Here is a 23,227-nt window from a genome sequence, read left to right on the forward strand (position 1 = left end):
AATTCATATGGCAAAACCCTAACCCATAATGTGACTATTTTTGAAGATAAGGCCTTCAAGATAATTAAAGTTAATAAGGTCACAAGGATGGGGTCCCAAACCAATTGGACTAGTCCTTATAAAAAGAGGAAAAGAAACCAGAGCATTCTCTCCGAGCATGCGCAGAGACAAGGCCATGTAGGCACTCAGGTGCAGTCTGCCAGCTTGGAGGAGAGCTCTTAACAGAAACCCACCCTGACAGCACCTCGACCTGGGACTTCCAGCCTCCAGAACAGTGAGAAAATGAATGTCGGTTGTTTAAGCCACTCCAGACGGTGATACCTTATTATGGCAGCCCAAGCCAACTAACACATCACCCTTTCTTTTTAACCTACAAAAATTCCACCCTTATGTAGTAAGGAAATAGATTCTACAATAGTCAGACTTACCAAATTTTGAACTTGCACTTCTTAATTCCCTTCCCATAAAAATAAAGCTAAAAGGATGTTTTCCTCTAATGTGGATCTTTTATAACACTTGTTGGTTCCCTTTATTCTGACTTTACTTTGTTTGTCTAAGGAATTGGATGTATAAGAAACAAAATAACTTCCCCTGATTACCAAATAAATGCATAATGAAAATATGCAAGAGCCATCAAGGTCTACATGAAGCCATCCTAGGTATCATTATTGCTCCCTTCAAGCCTACTTAGGTTTAAATTAGAGAAAAATGTTGGAAAATTTCTTTAAGTTGTTCAGCTGTGATACTTAGAAACACAGAAGGGATCATGGAGATTTTTATCTTTGACACTAACAGAAAAGAACTTCCATTGGAAAGCAAAATGCTTTTATGCTTCAACGCTCTCTAAAATGACCAGGAGGTCACTCTAAAATTGACTTCTGATAAAGTGTCAGATTTTTAGTGACCTCATGCGAGCCAGATTTTGGTTAATTAGAAGCTCATCTATGAGGAGACATCTGAAAGTTCAGTGAGGAACCATAACAACTTTCTGGACAGGTTTCTCTTCATCTGTGGTCTGATGGAGCAGTCAGATAGTATTGAGACCCGTCCCTTTTTCCCCAGATACAAAAGTCCAGCTTTTGCCATAATACGCATTCAGTGAGCTGGTGACTTCCGAAGGACACGCTTTTGTTGGCCTCCTTTATTGATTTGCTTGACCCCAGAAATACGCAATGAATCGCTTTCTGTTCAACTTTAAAAAGAGAAACCAAATTCCCAACATTGTCCATCCAGTCTAAATCCTTCATTGATTAAAAGAAAGAGAGAAAGAAGCAACAGCAAAAGAAAAACCACAAAAACAGCAGGCAGCAAGCCAAAGGCAAGACCATTATAAATACGATGACCTACTTCAGAAAGGAGGCCTGGTGTTCACCACCTGATTTAAAAATTGTCATCCATTGAGCTAATAATCAGAGCATGTCTTTATATGGTACGTAAAACGGGGAAACCAGGAAGACAACCAGTGACAGGGCAAGAAGTGTACATATATTGGAGGAGAGGGGGTCCTTGATCTCCTCTTGACGCACTGTGACCTCAGCCTGCTACCCTGATTTTGCTGACAGTGATGTTTGTAGTATAACAGATGTCCTTCCAATTAAGAGCAATAAACCTAGACTTATTTAAGTGATTCTGCTCACTATTTGGCATTATATTTATTTTTACCCGTATATTCCATTGGAGCTCAAACCACAATCAAAGCCATCAAAGACAGGATTTGTATCTGTCACCTCCATTTCCTCAATATTTGATGAATAAATAAATTAACGAATGAAATCCAAGACGTTGAGACTGCTACAGTTGCTTTCAGCAAGCCCTTAAGGATGAAATGAGAACTTAAGAGATCTAAAGAGAGGGAAACGGAACAACTACTATAATCAGAACATTACCCCTTAATCATTGGGCAAGAGCTAGGAAAAGCCATTTGGTATAAAACAGGGAGCTCTTGTTGGGAACTATCAAAAGACAATGCATTCCATAATCAATGACTATGTATATAAACCGTAATATCAATACAATGGGGAACTATGTAGCCATTTTAAAAATCAGAGCACAGAATATATTTTAAAGGGGAAAAATGGTGACAGTGTTTATATTAGGTGAAGATGGCAGGTAGCAAATGCATAGCGTCGTTCTGTTTATTTGATAATCTGAAATCCCACACCACCTTATACTCAGTGATCATCAGATTAATTTGGTAGGATTAGATTTTTTTGCATTTATTGCTGCTTTTACAGATGTCCACAACAGATATGTATTCATTCGTAATTAGAAATTGCTCAAAAAAAGAACAGGAAAGGAAAGAAAAGAAAAGAAAAATTGCTCACTGATGTTCAAGAAGACTTTGCCTCAGCCTGAAGCTCATAAATAGATCAAAGGACTAAATTTACTGCCCTCATATTCCTGTCATCTACCCTTTGGGGACAGCATGGGTAAATGAAAGGAATTTTCTTTTTTAAAAACAGGACTCTTTAAGAAAACAAACAAAAATAAGTCTACCTCTGTTTTGTGCTCGTCTCAGCCTATCAATAGTAATGCTAGAAATGCCCGGGGGCACACACCTGCGCTTCCCACAGACACCCTTCCAAACCAGTGTTACCACTGGACTGACCCTTGTGGTTCTTATTATGATAGGAAGAAACCCTTCAGCAACAACCACCCGGTAACTTTAAAACAATAAAGGTTTATTATTGACAAGACCTGGAAATTACACAGCACACCTGGGGCCACACAGCCAGGTCTCAGGGAGGAGTGGAAGGAGGAGAGGGAGAGAGAGTGAGCACAGGAGAGTACTGAGTGCTCTGTTTTTTGGGGGGTTGAAGGTGAGGGCCTAGGGTTCCGAGGTCTCTCTTTTTATTGGAGAATTGAAAACATAACAGGGGGAGTGTAAAGTGCAGGGAAGGGAAAAGACAAGTGGCCCAAATGATCAATCACCAAAATCAACCAAGATCTCTAAAACCAAGGAATCTCAGGGTGGAGAGGTCATCTGGTTCTTCATCGAATTACGAATTACGTGGCTGGCGTTTGTTTCTGAGAAATAGCCTTCTTCGAAGTGGACGCCTCTTTGAAATGGATATCTGGGCTATCAAAGCTGAAATCGGGTACTCACATCCCGACAAACACCACCAATCAGGGTTTACGCCACACTCTCAACGTAATCAGTCCAACTCCCTGGGACCCACCGAGGGACAGCTACGTGGCTCTTCCAACTATCCTCAGATCCGGATCCTTTTCTCTCTCTTTGGATTTCCTGTCTATGGAGCAGAGCTTCACTTCCCCACTTGTCCATCACAGATCTCTGTGCTTCTCACGAGTGCAAAGGGGATAGCTCCTGTCCTATCTGAATCTACCCAGAAACTAAGGCTCAAACTGAAAACTCATCATCTCCTAATGCCTCGGGCTTGCTAATGCCTGGCACATAGCATTGTCTCACGAACAAAGCGGTAACCCCATCCCGAAGTCAGATGCGCTGGGTGGGGTTGGGGAGAAATTCTGGGAGGATATCCCCTTAAACTGAACTCAAGAGTTACCTGGGGAGCTGGGTAAAAGACGAGTTTCCACGACCTGGCTTCCAAAGTTGTTTCGGTAGGTCATTTTTAATGCGTACACTGAATAGATTTCTAAGGCAGTTCTGCTGCGGGTGGCCCACAGATCACACCTGGAGAGACTGTGCTCTCAGTCTTTATCTAATGACACAGGGCAGACTGTCAGGACAACGGAAGCACTTCAAAGTTTTACCCCATCTGTGACTGAAGTCAGGAGGCTTGCCTCTAGCTAGCTGTAAACAAGTTGAAGTGGAAAGTAGATTTTCTGAGCATTTGGGACCTAGATCTCAATTTCTCCTTTTAGAAATGTGACAGTGCTCTCACCTAGGGACTTTAGTCAATGCTGTTTTGCATTTATAGTTTAGTTTGCTCGGTAATTATTCGCAAAGTGTTTTGCAGGGTATGTTTGGTCTCCCCAGCTTGATCGTAAACTCCTGGGGTAGCTGAAAGGCTTTCAAAATATTTCTTAACGACATGGAAAGAAAGAAATTGTACTTAGCGCCGTGTTGTTGACAAAAGTGCATTCAAGGTCATTAGGTGTATATTTCCTCTACACCTCATTTAGTTCTAAATCTGGAGTAAGCTTCCTTTTAAATTGAAGACCAGGAGTAGGAATGTGAGGTAGAGAACATAAACTTTTTAAATAGTAAAGAAAGCTTACATTTTGTAATGAGGGGAAATTTTGTTTTAATGCAGTTGTCCTTAAAATGCAGTCCACAGCCCTGGAGAATTAAAAAAGAAAGTGCTCTTGTCAAAAATGCAAATTCTCGGGGTGCCTGGGTGGCTCAGTAGGTTAAGCCTCTGCCTTCGGCTCAGGTCATGATCTCAGGGTCCTGGGATCGAGCCCCACATGGGGCTCCCTGCTCAGCAGGGAGCCTGCTTCCTCCTCTCTCTCTGCCTGTCTCTCTGCCTACTTGTGATCTGTCTCTCTCTCTCTGTGTCAAATAAATAAATAAAATATTTTTTAAAAATGCAAATTCTCTCAGGGAGCCTGGGTGGCTCAGTTATTAAACATCTGCCTTTGGCTCAGGTCATGATCCCAGGATCCTGGGACGGAGTCCCGCATCAGGCTCCCTGCTCGGTGGGGAGCCTGTTTCTCTCTCTCCCTCTGCTGCTTGTGTTCTCTCTCACTCTAATATAAATAAATAAAACCTTTTTTAAAAAGTGAGCTGTGTAAAAAAATACCATAAACTGAAGGGGACGTGGGTGGGTACTTAAACAACATTTATTTCTCACAGTTCTGGAGGCTGTAAAGTCCAATATCAAGGTGCTGGCAGATTGAGTTCTTGGTGAGGACGCTCTTCCAGGTTTGACAAAACGTGTCTTCTCACTGTGTCCTCACACAGCCTTTCCTAGATGCTCGCTCTCTTCTTTCTATAAAGGCACTATTCCTATCATTACCAGGGTCCCACCCTCAAGATATAATCTTAATCTAATTACCTCTCAAAGGCCCCACCTCCAATTCCATCACAGGGAGTCTTAGGGCTTCAACCAGGTAATTTGAAGAGGATATATTCTGGGGTGCTTGGGTGGCTCAGTGGGTTAAGCCTCTGCCTTCGGCTCAGGTCATGATCCCAGAGTCCTGGGATCGAGCCCCGCGTCAGGCTCCCGGATCCTCAGGGAGCCTGCTTCTCCCTCTCACCCTGCTGCTCCTCACTGCTTGTGCTCTGTCTCTGTCAAATAAATATATAAAATCTTTTTTAAAAAGTGAAGAGGATATAGTCAGTCCATAACACACCGAAACGTGCACTTAAAAATGGGGTTGGAAAGGATGGGGGAATCTGTTCTATGGATTTTAGAAACCAAAAAACAAAACAAAACAAAAACTTGAAGACTATAAAATAATAAAGCTACCACATGATCGACATGTGCAATCTCCTTGCTAGAAATCCCAGAAAGTGTCAGATGTTCATGAAAAGAGATCCCCCTGTCTATCTGTGAAATAAGTAAAACAAATACACAGCAAAGACCGAAAATATTTCTGCCGCATTTTACAAAGTGTTCTGTCTCACTTGATCTCGGGGGAGTCTCCTCACTGCCCTGAGATGAATTTAAGTCCTATTATTTTCCTGTATTACAGCTAAAGATTCTAAGTTCAGGGATGACCTGGGGAAGAGCCGCATGGGTACCCAGAGGTGCCTAAATTCTGTATTTACTTTCCTCCACCAAAAAGCCTTCCCCTGATTTGTTATAACAAATGAGTTCCCCCGTTCCTTCACCCGCTTTGCAAAGATTGGGGTAAATGTTATCTTCCAGAACTCCTTGCTAAGTTTGTTTGTTGTCTTTAGACCTTTATCTTCATTCACAAATTAACAGCTTGTCCTCCTATTAACCAGATGGATGGCTGCACCTGATTAATTGCAGTTGTAAGATGGATAAGTAGATTAAAGAATACAGCTCACTGCTGGCCAGACATAATTAAGAAAGGAGGAGTGAGCAAGTTCTGCTGGGGCTTCCGTGAGGGAAAGGCTCAGCGGACTGATCTCCTGGAACTGCTTCAGTTGCTCAATTATGAGAAGCACTTGCTGCCCACAACTGAGAGAATGTTGAAATCCTGCTGCTGAGAGGGTACGAATCCTGCTTCTTCCCTAAGATGTTCAGCATTTAAATCAATGTTTCTCGCAGTGTGTTGTTTGACCACCTGTCTCAGAATTAGGTGGCTGTTTATTAAAAATGCATATTTCTGGACCTCATCCAGGACCCACTAATTTGGGATGGGGTGGGAGATCAGGAATCATTGTTAACTATCTCTAAACTACTGACTTACTGCTATCTTCAAATGTGTAGAATTTCCAGTTACCAAAAGGACTGCACAAGTCCATACTTTGTGAACAATAAAGAGCCCTTGGCGACCAAAAACTCCAGCCACTGAATCTCTAAAACCCCCAGAGATCTGGCAAAGCAGAGACTCTGTGCCATAATCCAAGCTTTTTTCTCAGAAGTCTCCAGATAGCCTTGCTAGAGATGCCAATTCTAGGCCTCAGCCCAGACCTACTGAAACAGAAACTCTGGGAATGGGGTATCCTTCCGGATGAGGTATGTTAACATTTGAGGATTACTGCTTTAGACCTGTGCTGCTCAAACTTCACTCAGCACATGAATTATCTGGGGAGCTTGTTAAAATGCAAATTCTGTTCCAGTAGGTTTGGGAACTAATAATCTCCCAAGTGATGTTAATGCCACTGGTTCACACACAGATCACACTTTGAGTAGCAAAACTCTAGGTAACTTTTCATCTAATGTCATGAAAGAAAATTCATATGCACCAAAAAAACAAAAACAAAAAAAGTCAGAAGCAGGTCCCTGGGGCGCCTGGGTGGCTCAGTGGGTTAAAGCCTCTGCCTTCGGCTGAGGTTGTGATCCCAGGGTCCTGGGATCGAGCCCCGAATCGGGCTCTCTGCTCAGCAGGGAGGCTTCTTCCCTTCCTCTCTCTCTGCCTGCCTCTCTGCCTACCTGTAATCTCTATCAAATAAATAAATAAAATCTTTAAGAAGAAGAAGAAGAAGAAGAAGAAGGTCCCTAGGCCTAGGCTGAAATGGTTGGTTAATCAGCACGCTCCAACTGCAGGAAGGGAAGCTGCTAAATCACCATCTCTTGGCTTTGAGTTTTGAATACTGAAGAAGCATGTGTACTGACTGGCCTACATGCCATCCTCCAAAACCTTGATCATTAAGTTCACCAATTTTTATGTGGCTAGCAAAGGAAGCCAAAATAGCTTTGTTAGAATCAAACTCTGCTTTGCCCCAACTTTCGAACAGCTAATAGGCTCCAATAAAGTGTACTAAACCCTCTGTCGAGTGACACGGTGTCGTGTAGCCAGCTCTGTCAGGACCTTGGAGAGTGGTACTAGCCCATGTCACTTCAATGGGCCTTGATGTCCTTGTTTACTGAGTGAGGGGCTTGGGGTCTTTGCCTACCCTTAAAAGTCCATGATTCTATGATCCATTCAGTCCTTTCTACTGACTACCCTCACTCTATTGTTTCTGGTGCGTGAAGACCGCCACAGCCTACCCTCTGTACTTACGCGTTCACTGAAAGCGCAGGCGTTTTGTTCCTGAGTCAGCCTCTCTTGCTGATCCAGGGATCACAAGCTTTGGCAACATGTGTATGAATTTGGATGCTACACGGTTCTTGTGTTTGTACTTTTCACCTTTACCTTGGTATGTTTTAAATTATTCAGCCTTGATGTTCCATCACGCTAAAATTACTAATTGGGAAAATGGTCACATACAGGATTAGTTTGCCAGGCTGTCAAGGGTTTACTAAGTAGCCCATCTCCGCTGAGATGAGGTATGTATAAATTAGAGAGTGAGGATTTGCTTCTAATAGAGGCCTACCAGAATAATTTGTGCAATAAAGACTTCGAATAGCTAGTAGGTTTATAGAATTTCTCTAGTGTAATTAGGAGAGGCATTGTTGTGTAATGAAGAAAATTAATTAGAACTAAATGTTTAGGGAATGTGTAGTTAGGTAACCAAAGGCATATTTGCAGCCTAATTGTTTTTTGGCAGCTGGAGGCATTTTATACCCTTTCAGGGTGTTCAGTTAATAGATATTTTAACATGCCCAACTGTTTGCTTTTTCTTAAATTTAAACTACTTCCATATAAAAAAAAGTTCATCAAAGGCTTAAACCAAGTATGTAGCCCATTGGAAAAATGCCTCAGTCATCTGGTTTATTAGATCATACTGTCTGTCAAATGTTAATTATTTTCAGAGGAAGTCCATACTGAGGCTAATTGGTATGCCCTCCTATGCCACATAATTAGACAATTTTAGTGTTTATGCTTGCAAAAGACAAACACCAAATATTTTCTAATATTTTGCCAATATTTCTCCTAACCTGTCCTCAAATCTCAAATATTCTGCTTCAAGTCTCTGGAACAAGGTAGAGTTTTTGAAAATACAGTAAATTTTCACATAAGCTGGATTGCTTATCCAGTTGGTTATTTTTTATAATATGCATAAAATTTTGAAGTCAAGCAGATGTAGATTCAAATCCTGGCTCTGTCATTTACTATGTGATCTTGGGAAAATTATTTAAGCTACCTAAAGCTTTATGGGACTGTTGTGAAAATTCAACAAAATAAGTATATTTTATTAAATTACTGAATTTTTGGTTTCAGATGAGAGAAACTTAAAATAACTTAAAATGACAACAAAGAGGGGAAATAACTTTTATTTAGAATAACTTTAGATTTCTGAATTACAAAAACATTACTCAATTTCCATATAACCCAGCTTTCCCCAAAAATAAACAAATTAACTGCCATAAACTATTTTTTAAAAGATTTTATTTATTTACTTGAGAGAGAGAGTACGCATGGAGGGGTGGGGGCAGAGAGAGAGAGGGAGAAGCAGGCTCCCGCTGAGCAGGGAGCCTGATGTGGGGCTCCATCCCAGGACCTGGAGATCATAACCTGAGCTAAAGGCAGATGATTAACAGACTGAGCCACCCAGGCACCCCTGCTATAAACTATTATGGCAGAGGCTTTAACCCACTGAGCCACCCAGGCACCCCAAAAGAGAGAACTCCTGATAGTCACAGCAAAAAATCCCACAAACAGGTCAGAATAACACAAACTGGGTCATATGCCCATTTCTGATCCAATCCCTTTGGCCAAGGAAATGGGGTACTCTACCTATGTACTGATCAAATGACCACTCCTTGACAGGGAGGGACAGGGAAGGAGTCTAGTCTCATGAGAACCACATGCAATGGGTTTTCCCCAAGAAAAGTAGACTCTGGTATGATACAGATAGGCTTCTACCGCACACTACAACTACAGTTATGCTTAGTGCACTGCACAGTAAACATTACACAATATTATACAAAGCCTTTTCCAATAACTCACTCTTCTGCCTCATTTCATCACTTCCATCTCCAAACAGGCAAATCAAATCGGAGATGAGATAAAATTCATATAAATCAAACTGGTTACCTATTGGGAGTGCTGGCCAAAGATTTTCAAAGTGAAAAGAGGAGTATAGTGTTACATTATGGGGGTCCAAGCCCTCTATCTATCTGTCTACAACGAAAAGCTACCTGGAATGGCTGAGTACTATTCTAATTAACATTGTGGGTGGGTGTGCACATATACGATTGCCTTTATGTACATGACATTCAGATCCACAGTTTTCAAAGATATAGAGGTAATGGGGCGCCTGGGTGGCTCAGTGGGTTAAGCCTCTGCCTTCGGCTCAGGTCATGATCTCAGGGTCCTGGGATCGAGTCCCGCATCGGGCTCTCTGCTCAGCAGGGAGCCTGCTTCCCTCTCTCTCTCTGCCTGCCTCTCTGTCTGCTTGTGATCTCTCTCTGTCAAATTTAAAAAAAAAAAAAAAAAAAAAAAAAAAGATATAGAGGTAGTGTGGCAGAACAGAAATAGTAGGCCTTTGGATACAAGTAGATAACAGTTCCAACTCTGCCACCCTGTGTGATCTTGGGTGAGTTACTTAGTCTCCCTGGGCTTTTCTCATCTGTAAAATGGAGTAATACATACCTCACGTGATGTGAAAAGTCAATGACATAATGCATATAAAGCACTGAGCACAACAGTAAGTGCACAAGAAAATTTAGAATATGGACAAAAAAGGGAATATATAGAAAAAATATATGTAGGAAAAAAGCTAGCATGAATTCCATCTTTCTTCAGCAATAATACCAGCATCTTGGAGTTTCTAAAACATCACTATAAACATCAGTTATTAATGAATAAAAATGTGAAGATTACCAATTAAAGTTTGCTGAGCATGTTGTATCTCTTTTTATGTTGCCCTAAAACAAACAAGTAAAAAATAACAACAGCAAAAACTAGAGTAAGGAAAAAGAAACAAGAGAGTGAAAAGGCAAACTGTAGAATGGGAGAAAATATTTGTAAGCCATATGCCAGATAAGGATTTTGCTTCCAAAATATATAGAAGCTCATACAACTCAACAGCAAAAAAAGCTAATAACCCAACTTAAAAATGGGCTAAACACTTATACAGTCATTTCTTCAAAGAAATAGCGAACAGGAACATGAGAAGATACTCAATTTCACTAATAATCAGAGAAATGCATATCAAAACCATAATGAGATCACCTCCCACCTGTTAGGGTGACCATCAGACTAACAAAAGTAAGTGTTGGCAAGGATGTGGAGAAATTAGAACATTGTTGTTGGAATGTAAAATGGTAGAGTTACTATGCAAAACAATGGAGATTCCTCCAAAAATTAATGCATTTATCCATAAAAATGAAATGAGGAACTGGAAGAGATTATCTGTACTCCCATATTCAATGAAGCATTAGTCACAATAGGCAAGACATGGACACATCCTAAGCTTCCATCAATGGATAAATAAAGAAGATGTCGTATATACATGCCATGGAAGAGAATTTAGCCTTAAAAAAGAAAGGGCAGGGGCGCCTGGGGGGCTCAGTTGGTTAAGCAACTGCCTTGGGCTCAGGTCATGATGCTGGAGTCCCAGGATTGAATCCTGCATCGGGCTCAAGTCCCGCATCGGGCTCCCAGCTCCATAGGGAGTGTGCTACTCTCTCATGTTCTCTCTTACTCTCTCTCTCTCTCTCTCTCTCTCAAATAAATAAATAAAATCTTAGAAAGAAAAGAAAAGAAAGGGCAGACAGTCTCTGCTATCCTGCCGGCAGCTTCCTTGCTTATGTATTCAATAAACTATTTCTTTCGTTCTGCCTTGGGTGAATTCTTTCACTGCCCATGCTACCAGTTTGTAAACAATTGGTAACCCCACATTTGGTGACCCCCCATTTGATCAGGAGAGACATCACACTTGGTGGCCGTACTGGCTTGTACGGCCACAAAGGCTCTCCCCCCCCCAATTTGGTGGACCCCACACTGGGAGCCTTTGCCAGCCCCGGGCTCTCCCTGGATTCTCTGGGAATTTCACAGGACTTTCCCCCCAGTGGACTGACTCTAGGACTCCTTGGGGAACTGATGACCTCCAGCCAGGGTTACTTCTCAGTGAGGACCCGAAGCCCCAAGGGAAACCGGCCAGATCTCTCTTGCCCAAAAGGGTGAAGGATATCTCTTTTTGCCTTTGGAGGGATCCTTCCCTCCCTCCTCTCCATTCTCTTTTCAGCCCTTCAGTAGCCTATCTTCTTTAAAAAGAAATAAGGAGGGGTGCCTGGGTGGCTCAGTGGGTTACAGCCTCTGCCCTCAGCTCGGGTCATGGTCCCAGGGTCCTGGGATCAAGCCCCGCATCAGGTTTCCTGCTAAGCAGGGAGCCTGCTTCCTCTTCTCTCTCTCTCTCTCTCTCTCTCTCTCTCTCTGCCTGCCTCTCTGCCTACCTGTGATCTCTGTCAAATAAATAAAAAAACCTTAAAGAAAAAAAAAAGGAAGGAAGGAAATAAAGAAAGAAAGAAAGAGAGACAGAAAGATAGATACATCCTGCAACATGAAACAGATGAACCGTAAAGACATGATGCTAAGTAAAATAAGCCAGTCACAGGACAAATACTGCATGATTCCACTTGTATGAAATAGTTAATAGTTAAAATAGTTAAACTCCTAGAAGCAGAGTAAAATGGTGGGTGCCAGGGACTGGGAACGAGAGGGTGCAGCAGGAATGAGGAATTCCTAATCAATAGGCATAAAGTCTCAATTATGCAAAATCAGTACATTCTAGAGATCTGCTGTACAACCATTGTGCAACATTAACAATAATGTATTGTACACTTAAGACTTTATCAAGAAGATATACAGTGTGTTTTGGGGCACCTGGGTGGCTTAGTCGATTAAGCAACTGCCTTCAGCTCGGGTCATGATTCCAGGGTCCTGGGTTTGAGCCCTGCATTGGGCTCCCTGCTCAGTGGAGAGCCTGCTTCTCCCTCTCCCTCTGCCTGCCACTCCACCTACTTGTGCTCTCTCTCTCTCTCTGTCAAATAAATAAATAAAATCTTAAAAAAAAAACTTTATCAAGAAGGTAGATCTCGGGGCGCCTGGGTGGCTCAGTGGGTTAAAGCCTCTGCCTTCGGCTCAGGTCATGATCCCAGGGTCCTGGGATCGAGCCCCGCATCGGGCTCTCTGCTCAGCGGGGAGCCTGCTTCCTCCCCTCTCTCTCTCTGCCTGCCTCTCTGCCTACTTGTGATCTATGTCTGTCAAATAAAGAAATAAAATCTTAAAAAAAAAAAAAAAAAGAAGGTAGATCTCATGCTAAGTGTTCTTACCACAATAAAATATAATTTTAAACCTACAGCGCTGAAGCCCCACTTTCAAATGTGGGTAGGTGGGATAGGAATTACACCTACTGTTATTGGTGGCCATGGAACATGAGAGTGCTGCTTTATTAAAAATTACTCTGACAATTTCTCCATACACAGAACCCTTTAACATTTTCTTAACATTCGTCTGGTATGTTGATTGGACTATGATTTAATGAGGCTGTTTTTCTTAAGCAAATAAGCCAGAATATAAATCCAAATAAGTGTCATCACCTTCAAAATAAAGATATAAATTTGTTTTAATGAAGTTCCAAATTTCTGTATCTAATTTTTTTTTCTCATTAAGAGCAGACTTTTTTGAACACTACATCAAAAACGAATGATATATTATATGTTGGCTAATTGAATTAAAAGAAAAAGAGCAGACTTTTCGCAATCAATTAAAAGTCATTTAAATCCAAGACTCAGGTGAGTGGCCAAGTCTGATGTACACGTTTGGAGTTTAAAAACAATAAGGCAATAATAAAAGAAAAGAACTGGTTTCCATTTAAAAGGATACTATGAAGCTGTCAAAAATAGTGAACATATATATATAAATATATATATATATATGTGTGTGTGTGTGCGCGCAGTTATGAAATGACCTAGAAAATATATTGTCCAGTGACAAAACAGCCAGAAACCTAAGAGGATTACAGCATGCTTTCAACTACATTAAAAAAAAAAAAAAGATGTATGTAAATATATGCTTCATCAATGCACAAGCTAGCTCCGGAAGTATACCTAAATAATCGGTAGTTTACAAATAGCTGTTGTTCCAAAAATATTAATATGCTTGTGTAGCATCTTTACATGTTTGATACTTAGCATTTACTAGATTTCAAGATCCTTTAGGACAAGAATTATGCCCCAATCCTCTTGATATTCCCATATGCACAGGAGATTACATAGTACTCAATAAATGGCTGGGGATAAACATGATCAGATTTATATATGGTAAAGCCAAGTAAAGAAAGGGGTGCAGAGAGAGAGATTCCTCCAAACTAATAATGAAAACAATGTGAGGGCTCACTTGAGGAAGTACTTGAGTACAATACAACCGCCTCATATTCTTCTTATAAAAATAAGTATAACTGTTTTGGCAAGAGCTTCTGCATTCTACTTGCTATTGTGGTAAGTCACAGAAAAAAACTTTCTATTTTGTCCCCAGAAACTCGATAACTCATCAAGTGTATTCTGCAACCCAGTCTCGCACACAGACATCTGCAGTTATATTTGCCATTGTAAAATTAATAGCCCATGTGGTTCCCAGAAGGGGTCCAGCTTGGAGAGGGAACTTCCCACCACACAGCATACAGTTAGAAACAGCTGGCCCCACGGCCAGGGAATACGCTGACTGCTGCCAAAGCATTTGCCATGGGTCATTGCCATTCTTGGAGCACTAGACCAGCCCACCAGCTCTTCCTGACACGATAGAAACCCACAGGCAGGTGGTTGCTGCTCCACTTCATTTCTTCATTCAAAATATTTTCTGAAGATCATATCCGAGAGCACATGTCATGTGAAATATTAAAGTTTCAGATCAAAAACCAATACACCTCAGAACATGTAACTTCGTACAACTTCAGAGATGTCCTTGCCTAAGTGGACTGAAGGGGTAAAAAGTATGCCAGTCTGAAAAGTCAGGATGCCTGAGGTTACCTCAGAGAGAGGAAATATATTGAACCAATACCCCCAACAACATACAGAAATCAACAGGTATCATTTGCAAATTCCATAGAGAGAACACTGAGGGAGAGAAAGGGTTAGCTACACTTGAACATTCTCAAGCACTTACTGTGGCCATGGAAGCTGATAAGGGTTATCTGGGTTTTGCACACAAATAGATACTTACTGTTGAGGAAACTAAAGCTCAGAGAAGTTACTTCATTTTCCCAAGGCAAAACATGCAGTACAGATATCAGGATCTGCCTTTAAGCCCAGGTCTATCTTATCTAAAGTTGATGTTCTCCCCACTCTAAGAGCCGATGAAAAGCAAAGGTGAACAATATGGGGTTCTGGGGCCAGATCACCTGGGCATGAACCCTGACTCTACCAACTGCCAGATGTAAGGCCTAAGTAACATGCCTCATTGTGTCTCCCATTCCTCCATGGATAAAATAAGCACAAGAAGTCAATACCCCAGAGGGTTATTTTGAGCATAAATGGCTTTGTACTTTTCTGTACTCGGCAAGCATTATTACTGTTATTATGTCAAATGCTGACTCTGGAGAGAATCAGGACAAACATACTTTGATGAGAGATGGAAATTAACATGATCAAGTTGTAAATCAGGAGAAGGCAGATCAAGGTAAGAAATAATGAGGTATGTACCTGTGATGGTATTTGAGGATGGATAGGAGTGGGGGAAAGCTCACCAGGAGAAAACATGATGAAACTGGAATAGAACGTTAATGAAAACAAACTTAGAAATCAGAGTCATCGTGATGATTGGAATACCCTGAAGTTTGTTCTTCATTGGTTTGTTGTTCCTCTTCTCTCTTTTTTAAACAGAAGAGACATCTCTTTGTTGAACGATCTCAAAAGCAATTGTGTAAAAAGTAAAGTCTCTACAGTTTGAACTCCTATGAGGGATTTAGTCCACCTTCCTCAGCTTAGGCAAAGGCTTCCAGAAACAAAGCACCAACTTTGATTCCTAAATGAGCATCAGTCCCTGAGGCTGTTACTCAAAGCATCGAGCAGCACAGAACCTAATAGTTCGTGCTCCACAGCTGGGTTCTGAGCCTGGGGCTCCCAATGACTTTTTAGAGAGCTTCATGATTGGTTTGCTTCCATGGGATTTGGATCAAGATGAAAAATGAGCCCAAGGTTATTTGGAAACAGTTCATATTTAAGAGACCTTCAAACACTTCACAAATAAAAAGTGGTCTATAAATATTGTATAATAACCGTAGAATAACTTCCCACTTGCTAATGTTTATCACTGGGGAAAAATTAGCAATGGGCACACTCATACTTCAAAAGTTAGGAAATTGAGGATAAAACCCAAGTAGTTTGGAAGAGTTGAAATAATTTTACTCAGAGGGGAATAGCAGTTCATAAGGGAAGGAAATTGTGTTTGAATTTCTCAGCAGTGTGATAAAAGTACTCTATCTAGATGATACCTATTTCTCACTGAGTATCCCTAGCCTCCAACACCCAACCAACCTCTCACCCTACTAACTCATTACTGGTCATCCATGGAGATGGTTATTAGTCACAGGAATAGGGTTATACAGATTGAAGATCACCTACCTTTAATGCATAAAGTAGAAACCAAATGCAACAATCTCGCAGACACATAACTAAATGTCTTTTCAATCATCATCCATTACCACCCTTCTGTGGCATGGTGCTAACCCTGACCCTTTATTCTGGTGAAGGGTGGCCCTTTAGGGCCTGTGTTACATTAGTGAGTCAAATTGGCCATTTTTTCGTTACAGACCTGCTGCCTTAAAAATCAGCATTTACAAAGCAGCTTGTGATGCAGTGAAGAGCCCAGACAGAGATGTAATAAACAATGTTTTAAATTACATTTTGGACATTTTAAAATGCTCTGGGCTCAATTTCATAAGGCATTTGCATTTGTAATGAAAAAAAAAATCTCTGAGCTTCAGTCTCAGGTTAACAGCCTCTTTTATGTTGTAAATTTTTTGCAGGAGCAATTACAAATTGTACACAGATTCATTATTTCTCAAGTACTTTATCAGGACATTTCCCCATACATCTAATTTGTCCTGTCTGAAATGTAACTTGACATAAGGGATTTTCTTAATTGCTTTTGAAGCCCTTCCAAGATAATCAACTGCTTTTTGGAGCATGATAAAAGACAGTAGACAATATTGCCAGTCTGTCTTAGGATCACACGCCTAAGTTTTTGGGTAAAAGCAAAGAAAGGCAACATTTGCCTCCTAAGCTATTCAGTATCTCCATTTTAATTTGGCTTCCCTTTAAATGACAGTGTCTAAGAACACAGAAAAAAGAAAATGTCCCCACCATTTTTATCTGCCCCATTGCAATGGCTGTCACTCTGGGGGTAGATGCAGTCAATATTTACAAAAGGACAAAAGGATAGCCTGTGTTATTCTGAAGAATCTTTTTTTTTTTTTTTTTAAGATTTTATTTATTTATTTGAGAGAGAAAGAGAGAGAGAGAGAGCTGGAGTGAACAACAAGCAGGGGGAGCAGCAGAGAGAGAAGCAGACTCCCCACTGAACAGGGAGCCCAAGGTGGGGCTCGATCCCAGGACCCCGGGATCATGACCTGAGCCAAAGGCAGATACTTATCTGACTGAGCCACCCAGGAACCCCATGAAGAATCTTAACCAAAGACTAAATAGAGATTGCAGCGGGGTGCCTGGGTGGTTCAGTCAGTTAAGCATCTGCCTTTGGCTATAGTCATGATCCTGGGATCCTGGGATGGAGCCCTGCATGGGGCTCCCTGCTCAGCTAGGAGTCTGCTTCTCCCTCTGCCCCTCCCCCTGCTCATGCTCTCTCTCTAAAATAAATAAACAAAATCTTTAAAAAAAAAAAAGATTGCAGCAAAAATAAAATAACCAAATTTGGGGAGGTCAAAAGGAGGTTGTTTTTGCTGCCTTCCTTTAACAGATTTAAGTAAATGATGGAACACTTACTTACTTTAAGGGAACATTTCTACTTGTGTTTTCAAGCTGCCAATTCTAAATAATTTCATTTTTTAGTTATAGAACTACATTTAATGGCAGGCAGGATTATGCTTAACCACAGATGCCCACACCCTTGTCCCCAGAGCCTTAAATGGCAAAATAGACTTTGTAGATGTGACTAAGGCCACCAGCCTTGAGATGGGGAGATTATCCTGGATTATCAGGGAATATGCAATCTAAGCATATGCCTCCTCAAATTTGGATAGCCTCCCCCCGCTGTGGTCAGCAAGATGAGACAGAAGGGTTGGAGATATTCAAGATTCAATCCACTGTTGCAGGCTTTGAAGATGGAGGAAGGGGGCCACAAACCAAGGAATGTGGTGGCCACAAACCAAGGAATGTGGTAGCCTCTTGAAGTTGGGAAGAACCCTTAGTTTATAACTAGCAAGAAGGGACTGAGTTCTACCAACTACCCAGGTGAGCAGGAAACTTAATCTTCCCTAGAGCCTCCACAGAAAGGAATACAGCCTGAGAACACCTTGTTTTTAGCCTAGGGAGAGCTGTGTCAGTCTTCTGACCTACAGAAATATGAGATAACACATTTCAGCTGTTTAAGCTTCTACATAGGTGGTAATGTGTGAAAGCCACACAGAAAATCAGTAGTGTCTATACTGTAATATCCTATTTTTTTTAAATCAGCTCTCTGCCCAATGTGGGGCTTGTACTCACGGCCCCAAGACCAAGAGTCACATGCTAGATCTATTGACTGAGCCACCTAGGTACCCTGTAACATCCTATTTATATACCTCAATCATCATCACACCATCTTTATATACCTCGATCATCCTTGAAGTACCCAAATACAAGAGATTTTATATAATTGTATTATCATATAGCATTTAGTACCACCCTGTGCAATGGAAATTCAAATACCGCTTGCTGAAATCAAATTAAATTGTACCTGACAAATGGAAAACATGAAGAATCTAGTGTCCTTCCAGGAAGTTGACATTATTAACTTAAGGACAGTAACTAGGACAGTGGGTAAAGGATGAAAAGCATTAGCTTTGTTTTAGATTAACATTGTTAATATGCCATGCTGATCCTTACTCATTTCCCAAGAACTGTTCTTGGAAGGAATAGAACTGATTCTTCTTAATTTCAAAGCTTAGCCTTGACAGTCTGTAACAAGAGGTTCACGGGAATTCAAAGAATATTAGATCTTTTCAACTAAAAACCACTCCAAAATAATAGGAATCATGCCTAATAACAGCATCACTTTTTCTAGGTGAATGCAGACAGTATTAATGACCAAAAATATAATGGTTAGTTTGTTGCTTCATTTGTATTAAATGATGGATGACCTCATCTAAGATACTTATGTTCCAGGTGTAATCAACTTTCCCAAATACATAATGGCAAAGAATAGCCATTCAAGTGAGCCAGGACATTATAAAATCTGCTATGGAAGGCATTAAGCTAAAGAAAACTGAGAGTGTTCAGCTCATAAACTGGGTTAGGAAGAGATTCATGATGCAAGCCTATGAAAATCAATGTAAGTATGGTGTTCCATTTTAAGATAGTGGATGGAAGACATGTATCAAATTTGGTTTCCTCCCAAAACCCCAGCGAAAAATCTTTTTGAACAAAAGACAAAATAACAAGGACAGGGAGAACAGGAAAGCAGACAATAGTGACAAAATTTTGGAAGCCAGAAAGCAAAGCGGACTAATGTAAACCATTCAACCACCCCAAAAAGCTGAATTATAGCCAGTGGCTGGGAGAGCTGAGAACCATAATAATTTATTCTGAAATGCCCTGATCCCTTCCCAACACACCCATATTATTGGGCTTCTATTCTATAAAAACCCGGACTGGAAGGAATGTTAAGGATGGAGGTACTGCACAGCAATGGAAGGATTAAGTGAACAGATGAAAGCTAAATGGTGATCGCAGTAATTGTCAACTGTATGGGAGCTGTCACATAATCTAGCAAAGAACCCAAAACTGTTTACCCTGTATTTTGGGACTAGGTTTCTACTGGATGAACTGCACAATCTTAAGAAAGCCTATTGTATATAAGGTGAACTTGGTTTTGACAATAGTCTCAACAATGACTAATTATGGAATCTCTAAGATGAATTAGCATAAGTAGGAAGCAGGAAGTGAGAGAAACCCTGGGTGCTATGAGTGCCACCAGCCCCCAGGTTGGTTTCCCTCCTGGCCCCTGTATCTCCAACCTCTCAAGATAGCTCAAAGGTAGGGCAATGACATGCTGACAGGCTTACCCAACTCCTCCCGTAGCAACATTTTTTTTGTGGTAACTAGGACAGAAAGAGCTTAACAGCGTTGATCCTAGGCTTCATCTCCCACCCAACCACCAAATACCAGGCAGTCAAATCTTTGCCCTTCAAACAAGGGACAGGAAGACCCTTTTCTGAGAAATCTGACCTGTCCAAAAGGGAAAAAAACTAAAAATAATGACAGTGGGAGGTCCCCAATTAAAGGGAACCATTCACATAGACCAAGAATAGCTGTTTTCGGTTGGGTTGACTTTGCTCCCAGGGAACATTTGGCAATGTCTGGAAACATTTTTGACTGTCTTTTTTTTTTTTTTTTTTTTAAGATTTTATTTATTGGACAGAGAGAGAGAGATCACAAGTAGGCAGAGCAGCAGACAGAGAGAGGGAAGCAGGCTCCCCACTGAGCATAGAGCCCGATGCAGAGCTCGATCCCAGGACCCTGAGATCATGACACAAGCCGAAGGCAGAGGCTTAACCCACTGAGCCACCCAGGCACCCCCATTTTTTACTGTCTTAACTAGACGGCTGTGGTTGGTACCCAGTTAGCATAGGCCAAGGATGCTGCTAATCATTTTACAGTTCACAGGTCTGTCTCCTACAGGCATATATTCAGGAATTCCAATAATCCTTTTAGTGTCTCAATCCCAATCACGATCAGACACCCAAAGGTTACTGGACAACTTAGCAAAGCCTTAAAAGCAAAGAAAAAACAGACTGAGCACAAAGAAACAAAAGCAGTTTGGAGGAAGAGAGATCTTGCAGTCAAGAAAAAAAAACAAAAACAAAAACCAGAAACAAAAACAAAAATTATCACTAATATTTCAGAGAAGTAAGAGTCCATACATCCATGAAACATAATAATGACAGTTTTTGTTTGTTTGTTTTGTTTTTTTTTACAAAAAGGAAACACTGAGGAAAGAAAAAATGCTCTTGGAAACTAAGGTGGTAACAACAACAACAAAAAGGAATAACTTAGTAGAAAAATTGAGGAAAAAAATTTTTAAAGCTAGGGCAATCTCCCAGAATATAAAAAGATAAAGAGCTAAAAAATAGGAAAGAAAATAAGAGTCAGAGATCAGAGTACAGTTAACCCTTGAACATGGACTGGAACTACATGGGTCCACTTATATGTGGATGTTTTAAAGTACAGTGCTATAAATGTACTTTCTTTTTTCTTTTTTTTATATTTTGTTTATTTGAGAGAGAGAGAGAGAATGCAAATGGGAGGGAGAGGGAGACAGAATCTTAAGCAGATTCTACACTGAGGGCAGAGCCCAATTCAGGGCTTGATCTCACAACCTTGAGATCATGACCTAAGCCAAAACCAAGAGTCAGACATTCAGCCAAGTGAGCCACCTAGGTGCCCCTGTAAACGTATTTTCCTTATTATTTTCTAAACATCTGTTTACTCTAGCTTACTGCATTTTAAGAATCCAGTGTATAGGGCACCTGGGTGGCTCAGTTGGTTAGGCGACTGCCTTCGGCTCGGGTCATGATCCTGGAGTCCCAGGATCGAGTCCCACATCGGGCTCCCTGCTTGGCAGGGAGTCTGCTTCTCCCACTGACCTCTCTCCTCTCATGCTCATTCTCTCTCTCTGTCTCTCAAATAAATAAATAAAATCTTTAAAAAAAAAAAAAAGAATCCAGTGTATAATACATTAACATACAAAATATTTTAATTTTCTATTTATTAATAAGGCTTCCAATCAAAAATATGCTACTACTAGTTCAATTTTGGAGGGTGGAGGGGCAGTCCAAAAGTTTGACAGATTTTCAACTGCACAGGGGGTCAGTGCTTCTAATACCCATTGTTCAAGGGCCAACTATATTATTTCCTATTGCTGCTGTAAACATATTACCATGAATTTGTTGTTTTAAACAATTTATTATCTTAGTTTGGGAGATTAGTCTGAAATGGGTTTCCCCGGGCCAAAACCGAGGAGTTGGCAGGGTCTTCCCTCCAGAAGCTCTAGGGGAAAATGTTTCCTTGCCCCTTCTAGCTTGTGAAGGCTGCTGCATTCCTTGCCTCCCTCTTAAAAGGACCTGTGACAATACTGGACTCACTAGGACAATTCAGGATAACTTCCATCTTGTTGGTTCTTAATTTAATTATATATGCAAAGTCTCTTTGTCATATAAAGTAACATTCATAGGTTCTGGAGATTAGCACATGGACATCTTGGGGTCAGGGGCACTACTCAGCCTACCACGATCAAAATATGAGTTATGATAACCATGAAGTAGAATGAACAAGAAAATGGGCAAAAGACAGCAATGCAACAGTGAAGGATGTAAGTTTAAAGACAGAGGGGCTCAGGGCTAAGCAATATGGATAGAAATAGATCCACAATAAAGTATGCCACCATAAAATTTCACAATACCAAAAACAAAAAGAAGATTCAACAAGCTTCCAGAGAGGAGGAAAGAAACATAACAAAAAACAAAAGATCACAATGGCTCTGACCTTGATACCAGCACGGGAAGCACGAATACAATGGAACATGGTCTTCAAAAATTTGGGAAAAAATTATTCCCCTGTTAAAATATTATACCCAGGCACTCAGTCAAGTTTAACATTTTTATCTCTTATGGACTTTTTCTCAGGAAGCTACTGAAGCTAAGAAAAATGAAATATAGGAAAACAGGAGATCCAACACAGAAGGAGCAGGGGAAATTACAGGACAACAGTGAAGGGAAATCAGAAAATGCAAGGTAATGGGTCCAGATTAGAGCAATCTGACTAAAGAAAATTGAGGGCTGTTCCCACCAACGTGTTTCTGCAATTATACCACCTTTTTTTTAAAACCGAAGAATGCCAGATGAGCCTGAGCAAAATGTTCAATTCCTGCTCTGTCCTTCATGCTGTGATGCCTGCAATAGGTGGGTATCCTCATCTTACCCCCCAAAATGTCTAAGAGCCAGAGGTAGGCCATGATGAGCTTAGAAGTAGTCCCCCTTACCACATTACTACTGGCCATCCAGTCACTGGCTCATAGTGTTATTCTACAGTAGGACCAATTTTCCTTTCCCTTATGCTTTTATCCATTGAATTCCCAGGAGCTCTGTACATACTCAGGAAAGGTAAAGACAGAGGCATTCTGGTTCATCACCTCTGGGTGCTGTCACTCGGCTATGGCAATATTACCTTTTTCTTCCCTGGCCAGCTGTATGCTTATTACCCATTTTTCACAATAAAATAATATATAGCTAGAGATACATATACAAATTGCAAATAACCATAAAAATAATCAAAATAGTGACAAATGCAAAGGTCAGGATACTACCTCAGAAGGATGGTAGGACGACTACTATTTTTTTTTTAAAGATTTTATTTATTTATTTGACAGAGACACAGTGAAAGAGGGAACACAAGCAGGGGGAGTGGGAGAGGAAGAAGCAGGCTTCCCATAGAGCAGGGAGCCCTATGTGGGGCTTGATCCTGGGACCCTGGGATCATGACCTGAACTGAAGTCAGCCTTTTAATGACTGAGCCACCCAGGGGCCCCAGAACAACTACTATTAAACAGAAAATAAGTGGGGCGC

Source organism: Martes martes, assembly GCF_963455335.1.
Source record: "Martes martes genome assembly, chromosome: 5".
Classification (NCBI taxonomy): Eukaryota; Metazoa; Chordata; class Mammalia; order Carnivora; family Mustelidae; genus Martes; species Martes martes.